This window comes from Arachis duranensis, chromosome 1 (assembly GCF_000817695.3).
Source record: "Arachis duranensis cultivar V14167 chromosome 1, aradu.V14167.gnm2.J7QH, whole genome shotgun sequence".
NCBI lineage: Eukaryota > Viridiplantae > Streptophyta > Magnoliopsida > Fabales > Fabaceae > Arachis > Arachis duranensis.
In genome coordinates, this window is record NC_029772.3 from 89,775,023 (window position 1) to 89,784,192 (window position 9,170).

The following is a 9,170-nucleotide window of genomic DNA, read 5'->3' on the forward strand; positions in this document are numbered from 1 at the left end:
AAGTTAATTTTAAGGCCATCACCAGTAAAGATTGGATTTGAGTCCCTTGAATTTCTAGAAAGGATTCAAGGTGATATATGTGGACCTATTCATCCACCATGTGGATCTTTTAGATATTTTATGGTCCTAATAGACGCATCTTCGAGATGGTCATATGTGTCTTTATTATCTTCTCGCAACCTGGCGTTTGCGAGATTATTGGCTCAAATTATTCAATTAAAAGCACAATTTCCAGAAAATCCAATTAAAGCAATTCGTCTTGATAATGCTGGTGAATTTACTTCCCAAGCTTTTGATGCTTATTGTATGGCTAATGGAATAAGTGTTGAACATCCAGTAGCTTATGTTCACACACAAAATGGGTTAGCAGAATCACTTATTAAGCATCTCCAATTAATTGCTAGACCCTTGCTTATGAGAACAAATCTCCCAACCTCGGTTTGGGGGCATGCTATTTTACATGCCGCAACACTTATTCGTTTGAGGCCAACGAGTCATCATATTTTACATGCCGCAGCACTTATTCGCTTGAGGCCAACAAGTTACCACCAATTCTCTCCTATGCAATTAGCTTTTGGCCAGCAGCCAAATATTTCCCATTTAAGAATATTTGGGTGTGCGATATATGTTCCCATTGCACCACCTAATCGCACCAAAATGGGACCCCAAAGAAAATTAGGAATATATGTTGGATATGATTCTCCCTCTATAGTGAGGTATCTTGAGATACAAACTGGAGATGTATTTAAAGCCCGGTTTGTGGATTGTCATTTTGATGAATCAAAATTTCCAACATTAGGGGGAGAGAATAAGTTTCCTGAAAAGGAATTTAACTGGAATGCATCATCGTTGATGCATTTAGATCCTCAATCAGGACAACGTGAACTAGAAGTTCAAAAGATTATACATTTGCAAAGAGTAGCAAATGAATTGCCTGATGCATTTTCCGATACAAAGAGGATTACTAAATCTTATATACCAGCGGAAAATGCCCCAATTCGAATTGATGTCCCAGTAGGACGAATAGCCACTGAAGCAAATACACGCCAGAAGCATGGCAGGCCTGTCGGTTCCAAAGATAAAAATCCTCGAAAGAGAAAAGAGGTAAATAATATTCCTATTGAAAAAGACATAGTAGAGACACCTGCAGTTGTCCAAAATTCTGATATAATGTTAACGCCAGAAGACGTTCAGGTACCTGAAAATTATGAAAATGACGAGATCTCGATAAATTATGTCTTTACAGGAGAAAAATGGGACCGAAATAAGACAATTGTCAATGAAATATTTGCATATAATGTGGCATCAAATATCATGCATGAAAGTAAGGATATTGAGCCAAGATCAGTTGAACAATGTCGACAAAGAAATGATTGGCCAAAATGGGAAGCAGCCATGAAGGCTGAATTAGACTCACTTGCAAAACGTGAAGTCTTCGGACCTGTAGTCCGTACACCAGAAGATATAAAACCTGTTGGATACCGATGGGTATTTGTGAGAAAACGAAATGAGAAAAATGAAGTTGTGCGCTATAAAGCCCGACTTGTGGCACAAGGTTTTTCACAAAGGCCCGATATAGATTATGAAGAAACGTATTCCCCTGTAGTGGATGCGATAACATTGCGTTATTTGGTCAGTTTAGCTGCATATCATAAACTGCATATGCATTTAATGGATGTGGTAACAGCCTATTTATACGGCTCATTAGATCGGGATATATATATATATATATATGAAAGTCCCTGAAGGACTAAAGATATCCAAACCGTCTAGTGAATATTTACAAGGGTTATACTCAGTCAAATTGCAAAGATCTTTATATAGTCTGAAACAATCTGGACGAACGTGGTATAATCGTCTTACTGAGTATCTGGCCAAAAACGGTTTCAAGAATGATGACATCTGCCCATGTGTTTTCATAAAGAAAACTACATCTGGGTTCATTATAATTGCTGTGTACGTTGATGATTTAAATATAATTGGGATTCCTGAAGAGATTCCAACGATTATAAAAACTCTAAAAGAAGAGTTTGAGATGAAAGATCTTGGAAAGGCTAAGTTTTGTCTCGGCCTGCAGATCGAGCATATAAAAGGTGGGATCTTTATTCATCAAACAACATACACAGAAAAGATCTTGAAAAGATTTTATATGGATAAGTCACATCCATTAAGTACCCCAATGATAGTAAGATCTTTGGATGTGGAAAAGCATTGGAGTGGAATCAAACAAATCTTTCGATATCTTCAAGGGACGGTTGATATGGGATTGTTTTATCCCTATGGATCCAAGTCACAATTAGTTGGCTATGCAGATGCTGGATACTTGTCTAATCCATGTAAAGGGAGATCTCAGACAGGATACCTGTTTACATATGGTGGAACAACTATATCATGGAGATCCACGAAACAGACGATTGCTGCAACATCCTCTAATCATGCCGAAATACTGGCGATTCATGAAGCTAGTCGCGAGTGTTTTTGGCTGAGGAGTCTGATTCAATATATTTTGTCATCATGTGGACTGATTAATCATAAGATAGCTCCAACTGTCTTGTTTGAAGATAATACAGCGTGCATTACTCAACTTAAAGGCGGATACATCAAAGGTGATAGAACTAAGCACATTTCTCCCAAATTCTTCTTCACCCATGACCTTCAAAATCAAGGGACGATTGATGTCCAACAGATCCGTTCAAGTGACAATCTGGCAGATTTATTCACAAAGTCACTCCCAAGATCCTCTTTTGAAAGATTGGTACATGAGATTGGGATGCGTCGATTTCGAGATATTAAATGATGTCGACAAGAAGGGGAGACTGTACTCTTTTTCCCTTGGTCAAGTTTTTTTTCCATTGGATTTTTATTGACAAGATTTTTAATGAGGCAGTCCTCATCACAAAGGATATTGTACTCTTTTTCCTTCACTAAGATTTTTCCCACAGGATTTTCCTTTAGTATGGTTTTAATGAGGCAATAATCCTAAATGGGCATTCAAGGGGGAGTATTGTGATAAGAATGGGACGTGGATGTCCATTCCCATACAGAACTCACATTCTCAAAGAAGAAATAATAATTAATGAATGTTGAAATTGATCCTCCTCATACATGTATAAATAGAGGCCTTTGCCTCCGAGAAAAGTAAGCAAGTAATAAGAAATCTATTCCCTCTTTATGTTGCAATCAAATACTCTTCTCCTTATATTTCTACTACAATTCTTTCTCTTCTTTTATTTTATAAGTATTTTAAATTCTATTTTCTATTACTTCAAAGAATGTGGATGTCTATTTTTCATACAGTTCAAGTTTTTAAGAGAGATTTCATTTAATAAGGTTTGACAAAGTAACCTTATGAATGTATATAAATAGAGGTTTTGTCTCTAACGAAACATATGCAATTTTCTCTCTCTTTACTTTTAATACTTCTTTCTATCTTTGTATATATATACATATTACAACATATAATATTATTATATATATAAATTATTATTGAGCTAATTATATTAATAATAGAGTCTTCTATTTATACATCTTTATTTTATATTTAGTATATCTTTTATTTATTTTACAACAAATTATTGATTTTATATAATTATAATAGAGATATTTTTCTAAATTAGTATAATTATGAATTATTCACTAAATGCTAAGTATAATATTGTTATATAATTATAATTAAGATAATTTTCCGAAATAAATTTAAAAGAGATTAGTATAATTATAATAAAGAGATTATCTTAAATTAGTATAATTATGTATCATTCATTAAATATTAATTATAATATAATTATATCAATTAAAGATAATTTTTAAAAATAAATTTAAAAGAGAAAAATAGTGCAATCATTTTGGAGGAAAAATGAATTCACGAGAAAATAACATCTCACCATCATAAGTTGGGAGAAAACTCAGTTTTAGTATATTAAGTAGAGTAGATAGATTGGTATAAATTATAATAAATTATATAACATTTAAAAAAATGAATAAGAAAAAAATAAAAATAAATAGAATAGATAGAAGACTACAATAAAATAAATTGAATGTGAGAGTTTTTTTTTTGTACATTTCATATCACATCTGTTTCAATAATAATAACAAATAAAAATACGTCAACTTGATATCTAAGAAAAAATTATGAGATAAAATCATAATACAGTTCTAAAGTAAAAGTTTAAATTAGAACATAATATCATTACTCAACACATATTGAAAATAATTTCACACTACAATATACCACAAACAGATAAATGACTTAAATTTAAATACGAAACATTTTTTATTTATGCATACATGATAACACCATGGTCTATAAATACTTCATAGATAACATACCTTATATAGCTCCGAATGATGAGCACGAAAGTTGGAGAGTGTGGTAGTTTGTGTCCACGATAGTTGCCTTCTTGCAACGACGCCTCATAGGAAGAAAAAGAATTGTTATAAAAGCTATCAAATGAAAGAGTAATTAGTAGAGGAATGATATTTTCTTCTAGCATACATGGTCTTTTATAGTGGTAAAATAAAAATAGAATGAATTAAATTTTATATTTTTGATTTTCAATTGATAATTAGTTTAATGATGCATTAAATATTGATTTTATATAATTATAATAAAGATATTTTCCTAAATTAGTATAATTATGCATTATTCATTAAAATAATTAAAAATATTTTTGATTAATAATTGATAAGTAGTTTAATAATGCATTAAATATTGATTTTATATAATTAAAATAAAGATATTTTCTTAAATTAGTATAATTATGCATTATTTATTAAATGCATTCATTTTGAAGGAAAAATTAGTTCACGAGAAAGTGACACATCACTTTCATTAGTTGGGGGAAAACCAGTTTTAATATATTATAAGTAGATAGATAAGTAGATGTTGAGTAAGTCCGCGTGTATCCCACAACACAGAGAAAAATCAATAACTTTTAAAAATTTAAAAAGTAATAATAAACACCAAAATGAAAAATCGCAGGTTTTTTTTTTTGCTGACTAAAAAAAATTGCAGGTTTTGTTCTAGTTGAAAACTTACTTAATCCCAACAAATTACTATGAAACTGAACTATTTAAACGCAAAAGGTTTTTTTGAAAAACAAAAATTAGTTATTAGATATAGATGGGCTTTATTTTTCTTTGAACTTTTTTAAAGGAAAAAGAAATAGATTGTGATTTATGAAAACATTGAGTAGTAGAATAGTGAATTGAAGAGTATGTTATTTACTTTTAAGGAAAGCGGGGAATGAAGGAGAAGTGGAGGAGCAGGAGCAGGAGCAGGAGCAGGAGAGAAAGGTGATTAAGATTAAGAGACGTGTGTGAGCGCGTAGCATTGAATATTAGGGGTAGCCATGTTTATTAGCTGGCGTTCCAGCATTGCCATTTCATCACCGCCAATCCCAATTCCAATTCCAATTCCAATCCCCAACGAGGAGCCTTTATCATTCTCCACCTCCATCTTCAACTTCTCCTCCGAAAACCCTAGGATCGAGGAGACCCGCGGCCTCATGCATCTCTTCCCCGACCAAGTTCCCCCTTCTACCCTCCCTTTTGGACGCAAACCCCTTGTCTGTGTCGTCAGCGTCCCCAATCACATGACCTACGCCGACTTCTGCCAGTTCTGTGGTTCCTTCCTTCACTACATCCTTGAGATGCGCATTGTCAGGTACTACCCTCCCTCCTTCCCCCTTATGTTCTTCCCTTCACTGCTCTCTCACTTTCTTTCCTTCTTGTTTCAGAATGGATGGAACGGAAGATCAGTACAGCGTTTTGATCCGCTTCGACAATCAAGGCTCCACCGACAGCTTCTTCAAGCATTACAATAGCCGTCGTTTCTCCTCTCTGGTGGTCCTTCTCCATTCTCTTTTCTCCATTAGCTGCTTCTCTCACCGCCTCTTACTTGTTCTTCTTATTTCAATTGTAGGTTGAGGTTTGCCGTATTCTTTTCACGTTGAATGTGTAGTACATTGGTTCCATTGAACATGCCCAACCATCCAATGCTACCTCCGTTGAACAGCCCACATGTCCAGTTTGCCTTGGTACAACCTCCCCTTTAGATATGCATTGCCTACTCTCAATATTATATTATCCATCACCATCTATGACTCCATCTATGTTTTGTGTTGTCTGCAGAATTGTTAGATCAAGACACCAGTGGAATTCTCACTACTCTATGTAATCATTCTTTTCATTGTTCCTGCATATCAAAATGGGCTGATTCTTCTTGTCCTGTAAGTCCCTCCAGAGCCAATCTTTTTCAGTGCATCACATTCATTAACATGTACATAGCGTACACTTGACTGTGCTGTTTGAACTATTTTGCGTGCTTGCCTGGTTGGGTGTTTGAATTCATTGTTCTTTTCGGACTTTTCATTAATTTAGCTAGCATGTCTAAATAAGTTTGACGTAGTGCTAGTTATTGAATCTCTGTACTTGTCTGCTTAGTAATTTCCCACTTTTTTATTCAGGTGTGTCGTTATTGCCAACAGCAAGCTGAAAAATCCATATGTTCTGTTTGTCGGACGACTGAAAACCTTTGGATATGTGTGATATGCGGGTTTGTTGGCTGTGGAAGGTGAGAGAATTTCTCTCCAACCCTTATTTTTTATACTGCTAATTTGCTGAATGTATCCCAGCCATATGTATCTTATTCCTGAGACAATGGTGTCTCAGATATAAAGCAGGACATGCCATCATGCACTGGAAAGAGACACAGCATTACTATGCCCTAGATGTGGAAACCAAGCGTGTGTGGGATTTTGCGGGAGATACCTATGTTCATAGACTGATCAGTCCAAAACCGATGGGAAGTTGGTTGAGCTGAACACTCACTGTGTTCATGCAGAGAATGGGTGTGGAAGTTGCAGCTGTGAAGATAATTCTATGAGCGAGGCGTTACTTAATAGTAAAGTTGAAGCTGTAATGTTGCAAACCTAGTCAAATTATTTTTCTGAAATCTTGGCTTCTGTAAGTTAATTTTATTTTTTACATTTGCAGATTGTCAATGAGTACAATGAATTGCTTGCTACTCAACTTGAAAACCAAAAATCTGTAAGGGGATTCTAGTAGTCATTTGCAGTGAATCTGCTGAGACTGCATCATGTCCAACACCCCCGTATTGCTCACTTTTCTATGTGTTAATTGTAGTATTTTGAGATGTTGTTGCAAGAGGTAAAAGAAGAAACTAAGATAAAAATCTCTAAAGCTGTTCAAAAGGCTGTCAGTCTTAAACAACAGAGGATTTAGGCCAAGATTGACAGGCGTAACAAAGAGAAGAAATTTCTGGAGGAGGTAATAAGTTGTAATCTCTTGTTAAGAATTTCTTATGAAAAAATCCCATTCCATAATCACAGGACCTCATTAATATATCATAAGGACAGGAAATTGTATTGCAAATGTTTATATGTGTTTTGTGTCTGTAGCTTAATGAGAATCTTGTTAAAAATGAGGATGCTTGGAAAGCAAAGTTGCTTGAGATTGAGGAGAGGTATTCTTTTATCTTTTATATCTTTCTTATGGCTGATGTGTTCTTCATAAAATAGTTACTCTTTATGTACTACTTATTTAGTATGAGGATTCTTTGATTAAACCAAGTGTCCATAATTGCTGATTTCATGTTTGTTTGGCAATTTTAGCGATTTCGATTATGTAATTATGTTGCTACTGATTCTAATTACTTGAGCTTTGAGTGGTTGGAAATTTGGTCCAAAGGTCTGAAAACTGAATGGTGTGACTTGTTTCAAGGGAAAAAAATTCTTAAAACGGTCAAAGGAGAGAGTAGCAAGCCTGGAAGAGCAGGTTAAAATGCCATTTTCCTTAATATATTTTTATATTGGTTGATGGTAGGAGTTAAACTTGTACAGTAGTTTTTTAATATTTATAAGGACATACTTATGCATATCATACAACACAAATGGATCGACTATTTGATACTGTCTTAAACTCTGTAGCTTAGATATCTCATGACTTGTCTAGATGATGCGAAGCCGGAACAACAACAGTTGCCTGAGCATAACGAAATCAAAGATGGACTTGTGTCTGCCTCATTCAAAGGAATGCTCGTCAACTACTAACTCTCAGCTTGGCAAAAATCCATAAATACAAGAATCATCCGACTAAAGTCCTCACACTGATTTGAATCTTTCGTGTTATGTTCATGCGTTCATACAAATTGTGCATATGGATCCATTAGTATAGATGTTTCAACCTGAAATTTTGTTGTTTCGAACTGTGGTGTATACCTTGAATCTATTCAATTTTGTAAATAGAATACTAATATTGGATTGATGCCTTAAAAACACAAACAAACAAATCATGTCAATGAAGGTATGGCAAAGTCAATAAAATTGCATATAAATTTTATGACGATACATATTGTGCATGTTCATTAAAAAAAAAAAGATTAATTGTTAGTTGATTAAGTTAGTGTTTATTATTATTATTATTATTATTATTATTATTATTATTATTTGACATTGTTGATTGAGTTCAATCTTATGTAACTGTTTAACTTGACTACTAAGGGTAAATTGTAAAACTACCCAGCCACATGAAATGCGAAGCTGAGTGGAGAGATAATATTCAATTGAAGAAATGTTGTTCGAGATTACCATCACAGTTTAGTGTATTATGTAATTGGTGCATGAAATTGTGATCAATACTTTTCGCAACTCAAATAATCCCCGGTAATGAATCCAAAAACTTGGTGTTCAATACCATGGCATAGACACAACTTCGCACAACTAACCAGCAAGTGTACTGGGTCGTCCAAGTAATAAACCTTACGCGAGTAAGGGTCGATCCCACAGAGATTGTTGGTATGAAGCAAGCTATGGTCACCTTGTAAATCTCAGTCAGGCAAACTCAAATGGATATGGGTGATATACGAATAAAACATAAAGATAGAGATAGAGATACTTATGTAATTCATTGGTAGGACCGGCACGGCTATCCATCTGTCGGTTCTCAATCAGGCCGAAATAGAATCCAGTGATTCTTTTGCGTCTATCACTAACGCCCCGCCCTCAGGAGTTTGAAGCTCGTCACAGTCATTCAATCATTGAATCCTACTCAGAATACCACAGACAAAGTTATACCTTTCGGATTCTCTTGAATGCCGCCATCAGTTCTAGCCTATACCACGAAGACTCTGATCTCACGGAATGGCTGGG

General features: G+C 34.5%; 1 long non-coding RNA gene and 1 pseudogene across 1 annotated transcript; both read left to right on the plus strand.

Annotated features, from left to right (window-relative positions):
- The window catches only part of LOC107496323 (BRAP2 RING ZnF UBP domain-containing protein 2-like), a 16,075-nt pseudogene extending 7,708 nt beyond the window's left edge, over window positions 1-8,367 (plus strand).
- On the plus strand, window positions 5,208-6,710 carry LOC107458072 (uncharacterized). The gene is made up of 6 exons (XR_008006203.1): window positions 5,208-5,665; window positions 5,739-5,844; window positions 5,924-6,038; window positions 6,133-6,230; window positions 6,468-6,574; window positions 6,673-6,710. It is a non-coding gene; the product is annotated as an uncharacterized LOC107458072 (long non-coding RNA).
- Window positions 8,368-9,170: the final 803 nt, after the last annotated feature.